The sequence below is a fragment of the Cibotium barometz genome, chromosome 29, assembly GCF_041138505.1.
Source record: "Cibotium barometz isolate CiBa-2024 chromosome 29, ASM4113850v1, whole genome shotgun sequence".
Taxonomy (NCBI): domain Eukaryota; kingdom Viridiplantae; phylum Streptophyta; class Polypodiopsida; order Cyatheales; family Cibotiaceae; genus Cibotium; species Cibotium barometz.
Window position 1 is genome coordinate 21441519 of NC_141074.1, and position 16657 is coordinate 21458175.

Consider the following 16657-nt stretch of genomic DNA (forward strand, 5'->3'; position numbering starts at 1 on the left):
GGACCCTAATCAATGGGTCGGACTTAGTTATTGGAGTTAAGCAATCTTGTCCGAGACGGACCCTGATTAGATTGGAATGAAGGAATTGGTCTCTGAATTTGGGTTCTTGACTTCCCTGTGCCCTTGTCATGGCAGGAGTCGGGCAGTCTTTTAACTGATGACCAAAACCTTGGCATCCAAAACACCGGTTCTCACTTCTGAACTCATCGTTCTGAATCCTTGAAACAGGTGGGGCTCTTGAGAAAATATTCTGGGAAAAGGGTCTTCCTTTTTTTTTAAAAAACAGAATCTTTCTTTTATTTTAGAGAGGCAATAATTATAAGATCAGAAAGGGAGATTCTTACTCCTGCATACCTCAAAGGCTGTGGGGGAGAAATCTTACATTCTACCCCACTTAAAAAAGTGCGAGATGTCCGCATCTCGCAAGTAGAGGACAACCCTTTTTCTTAAGATTCAATTTATTCTGGGTTCCTTATATTCTGGTCAACCCAACAGAATACTGGGATAAATATCCCTTATATAGAACTCATCATTAAATAACAATTCATTCAAATCATATCATTCATATCTTTAACACGATAATGGTCCATTAGACCGAAAAAATTTCTTTCTGAACATTCCTCCACGGGAATTTTAGTCAAGCAAGTTCTCAAATTGTCATTCCTTAACTTGATCTACCGTGTCAAGTGTTAACAGTAGCAATTTGACAGCACAATCCACTAATCTCATAGTGATTTGCTGAATTCATTATCATCATTCTAGTTATGAATATCATCACAGGGACTCGTCCCATTCATCCTCATTGTGGTTTCGCTCAGCTTATTACATTTCAACCAATTTCCAAGGATCATCATTTTTCAATCAGAATCCAAATCAATTCATCAGTTCTCAATCAGAATTAAAAATCATATCAACCACATTCGAATTCATTTATTGGATAGCATTAATGCTTATAATTTCAAGTCTTAGATTTACTCGTATATACTGCCGGTAAAGAGCTACAGTTATACCCTCGGTATATACGGGTAGTCATGGTACTTGGAACTATAAGGTAAATACCATCATGTTCTAGGCCTCAAGCAAGTCCGGGAGTCCATATAATTGCGGTACTTCTATTTGAAGACCCAATTACTAATTTACAAATTTTTAGTTTGAATATCAAATTGTATGAATTATATCTCACAATTACATCCTTTTTGTGATTCTTGATAAAATTTTGACATATTTGGCTTCTCGGTTGATCCTCATTAACCAAACGCTCTGATACCAACTGTGAGATCCCTGTTCCCATCGCGCAATAGATTCGGGGTGCTAGTAGCGGAAGTAGCACTTCTTGCGCAGGGCAAGGTCTCACACTCGGGGCCTCGCCCCCCACCACGGATGTCCGGACAAGAGACTAATCCGTCGGTTTTTCAAAAACGAACCCGAAAAAACTCCCTTTATCCGGAAAGCACGGGCGATTCCACCAGGATAACTCTTTACTCTAACGTAGTCAAGACCATTACTGATCAAACTGATCCGACTGCACCTATAAAGGTACTTGGTCACATCAAGGAAGAAACTTGCACTTGGATCATTGGGATCAACGCTTTTTTTCCCATCAAGAGGCACAGCTGTTGATTCCTATCCATAGAACAATTACTATCCGGGATTTTTACTTCCTCTATCGTAATAACAGAAATTGAGTCTCGATTTACGGATCCATCAGTCCAGCCTAACCCCATCCCCAGTCCCATGGGTTAGCCAACCACCCAACCACTGAAGTGATGTGATCCAATTAGGAATTTGGTTAGGTTTTGTCCTGGCCCACCAGGGAAAAGAGTTCCCAGGCCCCCTAGCTGGAAGTTCATGCAAACATAAATCTAGCCATACCACTTACACACCCAATATGAAATTGCCTTTTTCTCAGCATCAACTAACTTTAAAACAATATTTTAATGAAACCATTTAGATCACTGATGACAATCCTCTAAATCTCTGGTTGAATCCATATTTCCAATCATTCATTCATCGGTGTACTTATGGCATCATTGGCAACCAGAACGCTCACCACCTGTTCACTCAGGGGCCTTTTCAATAGTTCCTAGCTCATAGTAACCGGCAATATATTCACGTAACAAAATGGAATCTCCGTTGAAGATCAGCAAGATCAACCAACAGATCCATATAAGAGAGCCATGGACTCATCCGTTTGAGGACCAGCAAGGTCAATCAACCAGATCCATGCCCGGTTTCAGAAAACAACTCTTACTCCTTGTTCCAATATCTTCCACGATGCACGTGTGACCCAGAGCCCGAGCACCGTATGGTCAGCACCCTCTAGGATCCTTCGTAGGTGACCCAGCGCTTCACTCATAGGCCGCTTCCTTGGTCCCTCATCTACCGTATCGGAAGCTCACCATTTAAATCGAACCGAGGCTGGTCAAGACCTCGATCGACCTTGCTACGCGATACGTCCTCCATTGACTCTCCGTCAGCAGTTGCAACTTTATCAGATTGGTCTCCATGACCTTAATCCACAAGACGGTCAAAATGCTTCCCCAGCATTCTTGACATAAAACAGTCATTTACGAATAGGTCACAAAATACAGTTTCTATATCGAACTCTCATCTTTCCACATTATCCCTCCTCATTCCACATTACTTATTCCACATTCCATTCATATGTGTACTCATTCTCATCCATTCACTCATATCGACGACACATTATTTCACATACACATTCACATTCATTTTTCTACATACACATCCATGTTCGTACATCCACATCAAACATCCAATCCCATATCCGCATTCATACATACACATCCATATCCACATCCATACATCCACATCCACATCCACATTCACATCCATACATCCACATCTACATGCATACATCCATACATCCACATCTACATGCATACATCCATTTTCACATCCTCATTCATACATCCACATCCACATACATACATCCACATCCGTATCTACATCCATACATCCACATTCATTCATACATCCACATCCACATTCAAATTCATACATCTATTTTCACATTCCCATTCATATAACCACATACGCCTTCACATCTATTCTTTTTCATCACATCCATTCTCGCCCTATCACAACCCATATACATATTATCCCATCACATACAATTCTTACCTCATCCCATACACATCTTATCACATCTAAACTCCTCTTATCTAATCCTAACTCATCTCATATGCATCTTATTACATCTTATCACATCTCATACACCTCTTATCACATCCTATCACATCTCATACACATCTTTTCACATCTTAACTCATCTTATCACATCCTAACTCATCTCATATGCATCTTATCACATCTTATCACTTCCCATATCTATTTATAAAATACAAGAGAATTCTTATATTTGATATAAGATTTCTCTACACATTTATTTATGCATAAATTCCATTTAAGGAGACTAACACTTTCGAAATAAAAATCAATTTTTTATGCATCTTCCTATGCGTAAATTCATTTTAAATGAAAATGACACTTTTGAATTAAAATTCAATCTTTTATGCATCTTCCTATGCATAAACTCAATTTAGATGAGAATTGACACTTTTGAATAAAAAATCCATCTTTTATGCATCTTCCTATGCATAAATTCAATTTGGATGAAAATAACACTTTTGAATTAAAAATCCATTCTTTTATGCATCTTCCTATGCATAAATTTAATTTAGATGAGAATGACACTTTTGAATTAAAAATCAATCTTTTATGCATCTTCTTATGCATAAATTTAATTTGGTAGGAATTACACTTTTAGAATAAAAGAATTTCTCTTATATGCATCTAAGTTGTGCATAAAATCCATTTATGATGAAAATCACACTTTCAGTATAAAAAGAATATCTTTTATGCATACCTCTATGCATGAAATCCAATATGATAAAAGTAACACTTTTACAATAAAATAATCAACTTTTATGCATACATCTATGCATGAAATCCAAATATGATAAAAGTAACACTTTTACATTAAAATAATAATCTTTTATGCATACCTCTATGCATGAAATCTAAATATGATAAAAGTAACACTTTTACATCAAAATAATAATCTTTTATGCATACCTCTATGCATGAAATCTAAATATGATAAAAGTAACACTTTTACATCAAAATAATAATCTTTTATGCATACCTCTATGCATGAAATCCAAATATGATAAAAGTAACACTTTTATATTAAAATAATAATCTTTTATGCATACCTCTATGCATGAATTTCAATTATGATAAAAGTAACACTTTTATATTAAAATAATAATCTTTTATGCATACCTCTATGCATGAAATCCAAATATGATAAAAGTAACACTTTTACAATAAAATAATCATCAATTATGCATAACATAAAAATCAATTTCTCCATGATTACAATAAAATTCTTTCAATTAATCTAAGATGATAATTCCTAGAATATGGTAAGAAGTTCTCTTTTCTGTGTAATTTTTATAAAAATTTTGCCATAGCTCCGCTACTATGACTGATAAATCTCAATTTATTTTGAAGGATAAAGCTTATCATTAAGGGAATGATTAGAATGATCCCTAATTGGATCATTAACCCAATAATGGATTGAATCATCAATATTCATGAAATACATAAACTAAAAGCATAGAAAAAAGCCATTAATTTGGCCTCAAGCATAGATTAATCTTGGATTAAGAAAAAGCTTTATGAAAAGCTTCATTTGGATTGAGAATGGGTCATGAGTATGACCATTTCTTGAGTGAGAGAGAGAAATTACATAAAAAATCATTAGAATTAAGCATAAATGGAAATTTATATAATTCTTTACTATCATTAATCAATTAACTTCAATAGCATTCATCAAATTATGTAATTCTTCACTACCATTCATCAATTAACTTCAATAGCATTCAAAAACCATTCCAATTAAGCTTCTCAAGCTTGAGAGGGGTTGAGAGGAGAGAAACATTGAGAAATTATAGAAAAGATCAAAATTCACCAATTACCTTACAAATTGCTTGATTCTTTATTCACGGTAGAGGCCCCCAACCAATCAATTGGTTAAGTATGTTGATGGAGCCACCAATGGGGATTGAAGAAAGAGGGAAGCTCCAATTTCTTCAATTTGGAGAGAATTTTAGAGAATAGTAGAAATTAGCATTATTTCAGAATAACTCTAGTATAGTAAAATTCTCCTATTTTTTTCAAAGGATTCATGTTCTATTTATAGGAGAGGGAAGCTCTAACCAAAGCTAACTGATTTCTAAAATTTTCTAGATTTTAGTTTGGTTGAATTTGGACTAGATTTGGACCTAGTTTGGTTCCTTTTTGATTCGGTTTGGTTCCATTTTGATTTGGTTTGGTTCAAGAGAGAGGAGAGAGAAAAATATTACAATATTTTTGAGTTTAAAACTCATTCAAGCATGTGAAGTATGCACCTCCTTTAAGGGACTCCCCTTCCTTACATATGTGTCAAAATGGAATGATTATACCCAAAATATCTCATATGTGTCAAAATGGAATGATTATACCCAAAATATCTCATATTTTTTTTTATTACTCATAGTTTCTTACTAATAAACCTTGTACATAGTCAACTCTTCATCTTATGTGAGCATTTACTCATTTTTGGATTTCTTCTTTTATAAAATTGGATTTATCTCCTCCCCATACATGGATTGATCCTATTGGCCCTTAAGAACCCTAATTGAACCATAATCCAAAAAATTTCTAAAAATCTAGACCCTTAGGCTAAGGTCCTTTATACCCATTTCCAATTAATTCTAATTGCACATTGGAAAGTTCTTTTTGAATTTTTGTTTCAGGGGAATTCATTTTAATAATATGAGAAATTTTTCTATCTAAAAATATTCAAAATCTGAATATTCTCTCTCTAGAATATTTTCTCTCTCTAAGTTAAAACAGTTAGAAACAAGATCTTTTATATTTCTGAAGAAGGATTTAATTACACGGGAGATGCTGGACATCTTGAGAGGCTGGGGAGGAATCTTACACTCTCCCACTTGAAAAACGCGAGATGTCCTCATCTCGCAAACTGGGGTAATTTTCCAAGATGCACGAATATGAGACTGAGAGAAATTTTAATTAAGATTAACCACTAAGAAAAGTCTCAAAGAGAGTAAGACTCAAGACAAGAACAAAGATCTCAACTTTATTCATTCTTGGAACATATACAGTAAAGATAGAAGAACTTTTTACAATTCTATAAGCCCGTCCATCATATGGTCACAAAAGCAGCACTCACAAGCTGCACACATATAAGGTAACTCATCTATGGAAATTTTTCGACTGGTTATTATAGCACCTATCTCACTGGTATGGGGTGACCTATTAGAAGGACCTCTGAGAGGCAAGCCAAAAACGGGATAAAGGCATGTCTTCTGATGAGGAAGAAAACACGCTAGTAAGAAGACCCGCTCAAAAAATCCACCATTTCTTGATCTCATCATGCAGTAGAATCAAGGACCCAAACCCAAAGCTTCAGTAACCATAGCCAAGCGGACATTGTTACGAAAGTGCTCCCGTCCCCATGGTGTTACCCTAGTTATGTCTCGACAGGTCCGCCATTTGGTCTGAGCTATAGAAGTTCCCAAGTGAGGGAAAAGTGAGCGCTCATACAGTTCTAGAAAATCCCTCTTCACAGAATCGCTTGCGTCTTGAAGGTGAGAAATCATCATGGATAAAACCAAGTCTTGCTGCCAAGCCATGAAGGAGATTAAGAAAGAAGGGAGATCGATGAAAGTAAGATTATTGCGAGCGACAAGTAAGAGTTACGTCTTATATAAAAGAAGTAACTAGCGTAACCTAGAAGCGAATGGGGTATCTTGCCACTGAAGTTTTACCATCTTTCCATGATTTGGGTTTGGCAGATATTTCTATAGAAGGCTTACATGAAATATATTAAGAACTTTGAGATGAGGAGGTAAAAGAAGCTCGTAGACTAAGTCACCTACTTTCTTTGGATTCAGATATGGTCCACAATATCTGGGGGATAACTACTTATACTCCCCAAGAGATGAAGAACTTCTTTTGGTCCGTACTCAAATGAAGACCATATCTGCTTCTTTGCATTCTCTGACTGTCCTCTTCTTATCTGCCTAATGTTTCTGTTGATCCTGGGCAGCTTTTATATTTTTATGAATTGCCTGTATCTGTTGCTCCATGTCGTCAAGCATTTGACCGGTCATCTCGACCCTAATCAATGGGTCAGACTTAGTTAATGGAGTTAAGCAATCTTGTCCCGAGAGACGGACCCTGATTAGATTGGAATGAAGAAATTGGTCTCTGAATTTGGGTTCTTGACTTCCCTGTGCCCTTGTCATGGCAGGAGTCGGGCAGTCTTTTAACTGATGACCAAAACCTTAGCATCCAAAACACCGGTTCTCACTTCTGAAGAACTCATCGTTCTGAATCCTTGAAATAGGTGGGGCTCTTGAGAAAGTATTCTGGGAAAAGGGTCTTCCTTTTTAAAAAAAAACAGAATCTTTCTTTTATTTTAGAGAGGGAATAATTATAAGATCAGAAAGGGAGATTCTTACTCTTGCATACCTCAAAGGCTGGGGGAGAAATCTTACATTCTATCCCACTTAAAAAAGTGCGAGATGTCCGCATCTCGCAAGTAGAGGACAACCCTTTTTCTTAAGATTCAATTTATTCTGGGTTCCTTATATTCTGGTTAACCCAATAGAATACTGGGATAAATATCCCTTATATAGAACTCATCATTAAATAACAATTCATTCAAATCATATCATTCATATCTTTAACACGATAATGGTCCATTAGACCGAAAAAATTTCTTTCTGAACATTCCTCTCACAGGAATTTCAGTCAAGCAAGTTCTCAAATTGTCATTCCTTAACTTGATCTACCGTGTCAAGTGTTAACAGTAGCAATTTGACAGCACAATCCACTAATCTCATAATGATTTGCTGAATTCATTATCATCATTCTAGTTATGAATATCATCACAGGGACTCGTCCCATTCATCCTCATTGTGGTTTTGCTCAGCTTATTACATTTCAACCAATTTCCAAGGATCATCATTTTTCAATCAGAATCCAAATCAATTCATCAGTTCTCAATCAGAATTAAAAATCATATCAACCACATTCGAATTCATTTATTGGATAGCATTAATGCTTATAATTTCAAGTCTTAGATTTACTCGTATATACTGCCGGTAAAGAGCTACAGTTATACCCTCGGTATATACGGGTAGTCATGGTACTTGGAACTATAAGGTAAATACCATCATGTTCTAGGCCTCAAGCAAGTCCGGGATTCCATATAATTGCGGTACTTCTATTTGAAGACCCAATTACTAATTTACAAATTTTTAGTTTGAATATCAAATTGTATGAATTATATCTCACAATTACATCCTTTTTGTGATTCTTGATAAAATTTTGACATATTTGGCTTCTCGGTTGATCCTCATTAACCAAACGCTTTGATACCAACTGTGAGATCCCTGTTCCCATCGCGCAATAGATTCGGGGTGCTAGTAGCGGAAGTAGCACTTCTTGCGCAGGGCAAGGTCTCACACTCGGGGCCTCGCCCCCCACCACGGATGTCCGGACAAGAGACTAATCCGTCGGTTTTTCAAAAACGAACCCGAAAAAACTCCCTTTATCCGAAAAGCACGGGCGATTCCACCAGGATAACTCTTTACTCTAACGTAGTCAAGACCATTACTGATCAAACTGATCCGACTGCACCTATAAAGGTACTTGGTCACATCAAGGAAGAAACTTGCACTTGGATCATTGGGATCAACGCTTTTTTTCCCATCAAGAGGCACAGCCGTTGATTCCTATCCATAGAACAATTACTATCCGGGATTTTTACTTCCTCTATCGTAATAACAGAAATTGAGTCTCGATTTACGGATCCATCAGTCCAGCCTAACCCCATCCCCAGTCCCATGGGTTAGCCAACCACCCAACCACTGAAGTGATGTGATCCAATTAGGAATTTGGTTAGGTTTTGTCCTGGGTACCAGGGAAAAGAGTTCCCAGGCCCCCTAGCTGGAAGTTCATGCAAACATAAATCTAGCCATACCACTTACACACCCAATATGAAATTGCCTTTTTCTCAGCATCAACTAACTTTAAAACAATATTTTAATGAAACCATTAGATCACTGATGACAATCCTCTAAATCTCTGGTTGAATCCATATTTCCAATCATTCATTCATCGGTGTACTTATGGCATCATTGGCAACCAGAACGCTCACCACCTGTTCACTCAGGGGCCTTTTTCTATCTCATAGAGGTGCTCCCTCAGATACAGTGGCTCGCCTCGTATGGGCTGACTTTCCTACAGGTTTACAGGTGTTGATGTAGATATAGATGGGTGTCCCTCATGGAATCAAATTTCTTCATCTCATTGATACGTGCCACACTCAGTTTTGTTGGTTTGTTTGTGATTGATGAGGGTTGGTTTGTGTGTTTGAGTCTAATGGATCAGCTTCCTAAAATATATTCCATGGGAAAGAAAGTTGGATTGGTCATGCATCGAACAATGTCTGTTCATGTGGAATCAAGTTATTTGTATGAGAATGGAGAACGGGTAAGTTGGATACATTGGCGCCGCTTAGTATGTTCTATCGAGTAAATTGCCATGTCCCTATTATTGATCGTGAGGCTGGGCAAAATGTTTCAAAGAAGTTATTCAACGCTCCAATAAAATTTCATTTTTGAGAAGAATAAGAAGCATCCATTCCAACGCATGATGGTCTTGGTGCGCTACATTCTAGGTGGTACAGAAAGATCTCCTATGTTCTTTAGGTGAGACAATTTTCATTCTGTTCATTTTCATAGCTACTTTTTCAAAATACTTAGATGCACATTTATGATGGCATTTCATTGTAGGTGGCTAGTGGAGACCTTCTCAAGTGAAGGAGATGGTGTCTTGGACGTTTTTGCAGGATGTGGAGGCTTGGGACGTGCATGCCAAGAGTTAAAAAGGCACTATATGGGGATAGAGAATGACATGGAGGTAGCCAAAGCATGTCTGGGAGATTTCTCATTAGGTTGGGAAGAATGCTATAATTTGTGGATCAAAAGACTTTGTAATCGAGATTGTCATGGTTTGGAAGTTTAAAGATCGATATATACATTTTTGATCTTTAAAAGATTGTGTTATATATTTAAGTAAGTAAGAAAGTATGTATGTAATGTATGTATATATGTTAGTGCTACGTAGGTAGCTCTTGTATGTATGTATGTATATGTATATGTATGAGGTGTATGAATTTAGGTAGATATATGTATATATATAATTATATCAATAAGTATGATGTGGATCAAAAGACTTTGTAATCGAGATTTTCATGGTTTGGAACTTTAAAGATCGGTATATACATTTTTTATCTTTAAAGGATTGTTTTTTATATTTAAGTAAGTAAGAAAGTATGTATGTATGTATGTATGTATATATGTTAGTATGTAGGTAGCTCTTGCATGTATGTATGTATATGTATATTTTGTATGTGTATATGTATGAGGTGCTTGAATTTAGATAGGTATATGTATATATGCAATTATACATATTTAAGTAAGTAAGAAAGTATGTATGTATGTATGTATGTGTATATGTTAGTATGTAGGTAGCTCTTGCATGTATATATGTATATGTATATTTTGTATCTGTATATGTATGAGGTGCATGAATTTAGATAGGCATATGTATATGTATATTTTGTATGTTGATCTTTCAAAGCTTGTTATTTATATGTAAGTAAGTTCTTGGTCCTTTACAAAGCTCATAGTAAGTTCATGGTCCTTCATTGCTCCAAAAAGCTCAGCAAAAAAAGCTCGCAAAAAAATCCCCCTCCGGTGAGAAGGAGAAGATAAGAAGAGTCTATGTAGCATGGGATACGAGGAATATGACATGAGGAGGAGTCCATGTGCACCTTCCGCCGTCGCTGCTGAGAAGGAGATGAGATTAATCTAGAGGGAGTGGTCATCAAAATATTGGCCATCTCCTTCTTTAAATAACATATATATATATATATATATATATATATATATATATATATATATAATATTATGTATAAGGGGAGATTCACATGCACAAGCCATGAATTCCAGGAATTTACAAGCAAAAATATTATGATTGTCTAGATAAACAAAGACGGTAAGAAAAGTCTTGCCTTTTGCCAAAAATCTTGAAAGAAGAAATGATGAGAACAAGAAGGCAATCTTAAGTTGGAAAGACATCACCACCTTGGCATGTGAGGGCACCCTGCAACTTGGAAGCACGCACAATGAGGTTGCGATATGAAGAGAAGGATGAAGAAAGAGTGTAGCGGTTTGGGGGTTGACTTGGCGATTTTGGCTGATTTGAGCAAACTTGAATGGTGTTTTCCTACCATAGCCAGGTACTTATCAAATTTAAGGAGCCTAGCAATGTGGCCAATAGGGAACTACAAGACCACCTTGGAGCTCCTAAAATGACTTTCATGCCTACTGATAGTTTTTCCACACCTTTCGCCATATCCTTCTCTTTTTGGAAGAAATGCAGGGCTGAAGTTCTTACACAAGAGAAGGCAAGAAAATGTAAAAATGCTTACTTCTACCTTGTTGAGAGGAGTATCCACCCATCCAAGAAACCTATGTTTGATGATATTGTTTCATTTGAGCAAGCTAAGTTTGTATTCAATGGAGAACAAGTCACTTGTTTGAGTCTCATAGATTAGATATGGAATTGGGAAGCATACTTCCAAGTCTTTCCATGTCTTATAAGCAAGAATAAGTTGCATGATTTTGAGAGTTGTTGGGTGAAACTAGCTTATAAAGCTGTGCAAAACTTTGTGGGGCTGCTTGAGAGAAAAGGAGATTTAGACAGAGGTGCATGCCACTTCTACATGATGATTCACTCTTTAACTATGTAAAGGATCATTAATAGAGTCAATAAGATTATACCGTCCCTCCCCAAAAATCTAACAACCTTTTGGACTATGCTAAGGTACTACTTGGATTAAAACCTGAGATTGAATAAGAAGCTCAATCAATTGGCTATGATCATTCAATATGAGCAGTGGATTAATGAATATTGAGGAGGGTATACTCAAGGTATAATAGTTACTCAAATTGGTACCTCCCTCAATAGTATATGTGCAAGGAAAAACTCTAACAAGTACCTCTAAACAACCATAATTTACTCTATGGACTACAAGAGATGTTGTCAATTCTCTTAGGATTAGAGAAACATTCTTTTTTACTACACATTAGGGGAAGGTTGAGGTCTATAGGGGCCCTTTAAGCTGCCATATTATGGTTTTAATGACTTCGTATTAAAATGTTAAGTTTCTTTGACTTTAGATACCTTCTTCTTCTTCAAACGGCTAGAAATTTGAATTTTGAAGTTTCTCGCCAAAATTGAATTTGAAATGGAGCAGGCAAAACCATATCATGTTACATATCTATGGAAAGATCTCGACGCATAGATTCCAGATCTGTAATCTCCGACAAGTTTTAAGCTCATATGTAGAAGTTATGGATGTTCAAAATTTCAAAAACTTTTTCCCCTACTTTTTAGGAATGAAAAGTACAAAAAGGCATCTTTCAAAGAATCTTTTAACCTCCTTTAATCACTCAACATTTTTGTATACATGGCATCACACAATTGGCCCTTTTCTTTAATAACCTTTTAATTACATGGCATCCTAAAGGGCCCTTATAGACCTCAACCTTCCCCTAATGAAGGAAATTGAAGTAGAGGAAGAAATTAGAGAAGAGCAACTATGAATACACATAATCAAAAAAATCAAGACTTAGATGTACAAAGAGCCAATGTTGAATGGAGAGAAACAATGAGAACTATGATCTCTAGAATCAATGAGACTCCAGCTTCACTTTTGAGAGGATGTGGTTACACAAGCAACACATACATAGATGTAGCAAGTAAGGAGGGATAGATGGAAGCATAACACCCGAAGTAGAATGATGAGAATAAGTGAAGTACAATTGAAGTGGCATGATAAGGTCACTTACACACACTCATAAGAGTACATACATATGCTCAAGGAAAAAAACTTGTGCATTGATTCTGTGGATCAATCCCTAAATGGCAATAAGCCCAAAGGTTTATGAAAAGATTCAAATTTCTCTCTTGAGGGATCGTTTGTAAATCAATCCACCACATTGTCATGTGTAGAGACATAAGACAGGCTAAGCTCTCTTGCAATAAGCCTCTTCCTGACATAATTATAATGCACCTCAATGTGCTTTGTGTGAACATGGAACATTGGGTTCCTCACAATATCTAGTGCACTCTAGCTCTGTTAGTGAAGATGGAGGTGGGGGACTACAACACCAATATCTTACAAAAGGCATCTGAGCCATACACACTACACACAGTCGCTATAAATGTTGCTTTGTACTTAGCTTCATAGCTTAAATTGGCCACTATTGTGGTTTTTTCTTTTCCTAAACCATGATATACATGAATCACCAAGGTGAAAGAAAAAGCCACTAGTTGAAACTCGTGTGTCATAACATCCAGCCCAAACGGAATCACTGAAAGCATGTAGTTGAACATCACTCCCCTTAACATAGAATATGTGTTAAGCCACTAATGAGGTGCTCTCTAGTCCAGGCATTCATGGTTCCATTAGGGGAATTTTAGGGTCATGTTTTGGATATTTAGTTTTCATGAGGGAAAAGTCCAATAAGCTGAGGTGCTCCATTACGGAGATATTCCGTTTAATTCTGATCTGTGTGATAACTAAGTGGTTTTCACCTCACTATATACATAATAAAAATGAATTATATATAAAAATAGATAATAAAAAATACACCCAAGATCCAAAAACTTCCCACTACAATGATTCTCTACATTATCATGTTTTGGATTTCTGTCCAAAACTAAACAAATGGGCAAAAAAGGAAAAGAACAACCTAAACGTATTTTCATGTACACCATCAGGGTTTTTCTCTTTGTTTCAAGTGTCCCCACTAGCATGCCTTTTAAGGCGACATTAGGTACATGACCTGATGAGTTCAATGACACTGCTAAAAAAGGTACATGACTCGATGAGTTTAATGACACTGCTGAAAAAGGTATACTCACACTGTTAATGCTGATGCCACATAATGTGCTTTTACTTCCCACCATGATTTCTGGCACATACATCTTCAGAGAGCGATGTATTCTCGTGGTGTTCTACATCTTATCTGTTCTATACATCTCTTCTACTCCCCTGCTCATTTGGTGTCCTCTACATCTCCTCATGGTATATTCCGTTGCTATTCTTAGAAATCTACTCAGCTCAAAATCTACTGTGCTGCTGCAAGCTTGGCTTGCCTTGGAAATCTGCTCACCTCTACTATTCCATGGCTTGGCTTGAACTCTCTTCATCAATTCCAGGTGTTCGAAGTAACGTAATCACAATGTGATTCCAATCTTTTAAATAGCCCTGCTTGATGTATTCTCATTGTAAAGCACTTCTATATTTACCTCATAAAGAGAGAAGTTAATTATGGTGTGTTATGGTCCAGTGGTTAACAGTGTTATAATGCATTTAAGAATAGTAAAACTGTGTTTCTACTATGTAGCTAACTCATAAGACTGACTACTACAATGCAAAAAGAGAACAGGCTATAGTAGGCCCGATAGCTTGATCATGTTGTAGAGCACAAATCTATTACATTTATTCATTTTGGCCTATTGTAAACCTCACAAAACTGCTATAATGTGTATAGAAAATAAGTTGGACAAGGAGATATCTTCATCACATTGTAGAGCACTATTGTGTATTTACAATTTGGCTTATTGTGTAACTCAAAAGACTATTGCAAAAAGCCGAAAAGCAACATGTTGCAATAGAAGGAGATACCTTGGTCATATATGAAGACCTTGTGTGGAGGGAAGTATTGGGGTGGCACAGTGATCTCTCCTTCTCAAAAGTCCTCGAAAAGAAATACCTTACAAATAGGTTTCCTTTTGCGGCATCGGCCACATGTCCATAGCATGCCGTTTTAAGAAGCATCTGGTTTGGGTAAGGGGTACATGATTTTTTAATGAATCCATTGAAAAGGATACTCACACATGTTGACACTGCACAATGTGCTTTTACTTTCCTTGATTTTTGACATGTAGGTCTTCTCCTCTGCTCGTGGTGTATTCTCTTACTAACAACATATGTTCTCCTCTACATCTCATGTTCTCCCTTGCTCCTCTGTTGTCCTCTACATCATCTCCCACTTTATTCTCCTTCCCTTCTAAGCAAACTATGGAGGTCAAATTTTTCTCTAGTCATCTCAAAAATTTGCTCAGCTCTATTATCAAATTCTTCTCATCTTGGCTTGGCTCAAAATCACAATGCAAACTGCCATCTCAAAAATATGCTTGGGTTTATGCTCTACATCATCTCTCACTCTATTTGGCTTCCCTTCTAAGAAATCTACACAGGTCAAATTCATCTCTAGTCATCTTGGAAATCTGCTTGGGTTTGTCATGTGCTCCTTTTTAGCTTGACTCGGCTTGAAATCACAGTGCAAACTAAATCGTTTTCATGAACCTTCCTTGATCTAGTTGCATTGTAAGTCACTTCTTTATTTACTTGGACAAGAGAATAGTCAACTATGGTGATATTGTCTAGCATTTCTATGTAGTTAGTTTCCTATAATGCAAATATACATATTGAAATGCTAATTTTTTATCTTATCTTTGTAATGTATTGACATGCTAATCTTTTTTCTTATCTTTTGTGATGTATTAAAATGCTAATCTGTTGTCTTATCTCCATGGTGTATTGCATAAGACTGTTGTCACCATGGTGTATGCATCAGATGGAACTTCTTTATTTACCTTAAAAGAGTGTTGTCAACTTTAGTGCTATTGGTTAGTGGTGTAGCAATGTAGTAAAGAATAGTAAAAATTTGTTTCTAAGTAGTAAGTTCCTCATAATGCAAAAACACATGCTGTTATGCTCATTTCACTTCTTATCACATTGTATTACATTAGACGATAGATTTTTGTTACAACATCCTTTAATCGATAGTTCACCACAATGCTCATATTTTGTCTTATCACAGTGTATTGCATTACTATTCATCACAACTTGATAGTTCACCACAATGTGAGTACACGTATTTGGTTTTTGGTCTTTTGCCATTCATGTTCTATTTACTTTTAGTTTATTTTTTTTTGCACCACCCTGTTGTATGCATCAAATTGCATGCACTAAGAAGATTGCAAGAAAAAATAAGGCAGAAGACCCTCAAGTTGGACAGAGGATGGTGCAGGAATCAGGTTTAGGAGGAAGGGGAAAGTACACTAAGTTTGTGAAGGAGGGAAGGAAACGAAGGTTCAAGCAATATGTTCATACACTGAAGAAATTTAGAAGAGCCCACAAGTGCATGAGCATGGCAGTGCTAAATCTTCCATTCCAGTGAGGAGTTTAAACTTGGTATGAGGTGGCAACCTTCAGCCTTATTATGCTTGCAAGAGGTAGATGAAGATTGGCTTATTGAATTTTTTTCAAGACACTTATATTTTGGCAGCCCATGCCACATAATAACCTTGATGGACAAGGACATTCATGCTTTACTCCATATAAGGTAGTACTGCTTGGAATGATGGCTTGAGCATGTCTACATAAGAGATGCAAAGATGTAGAATA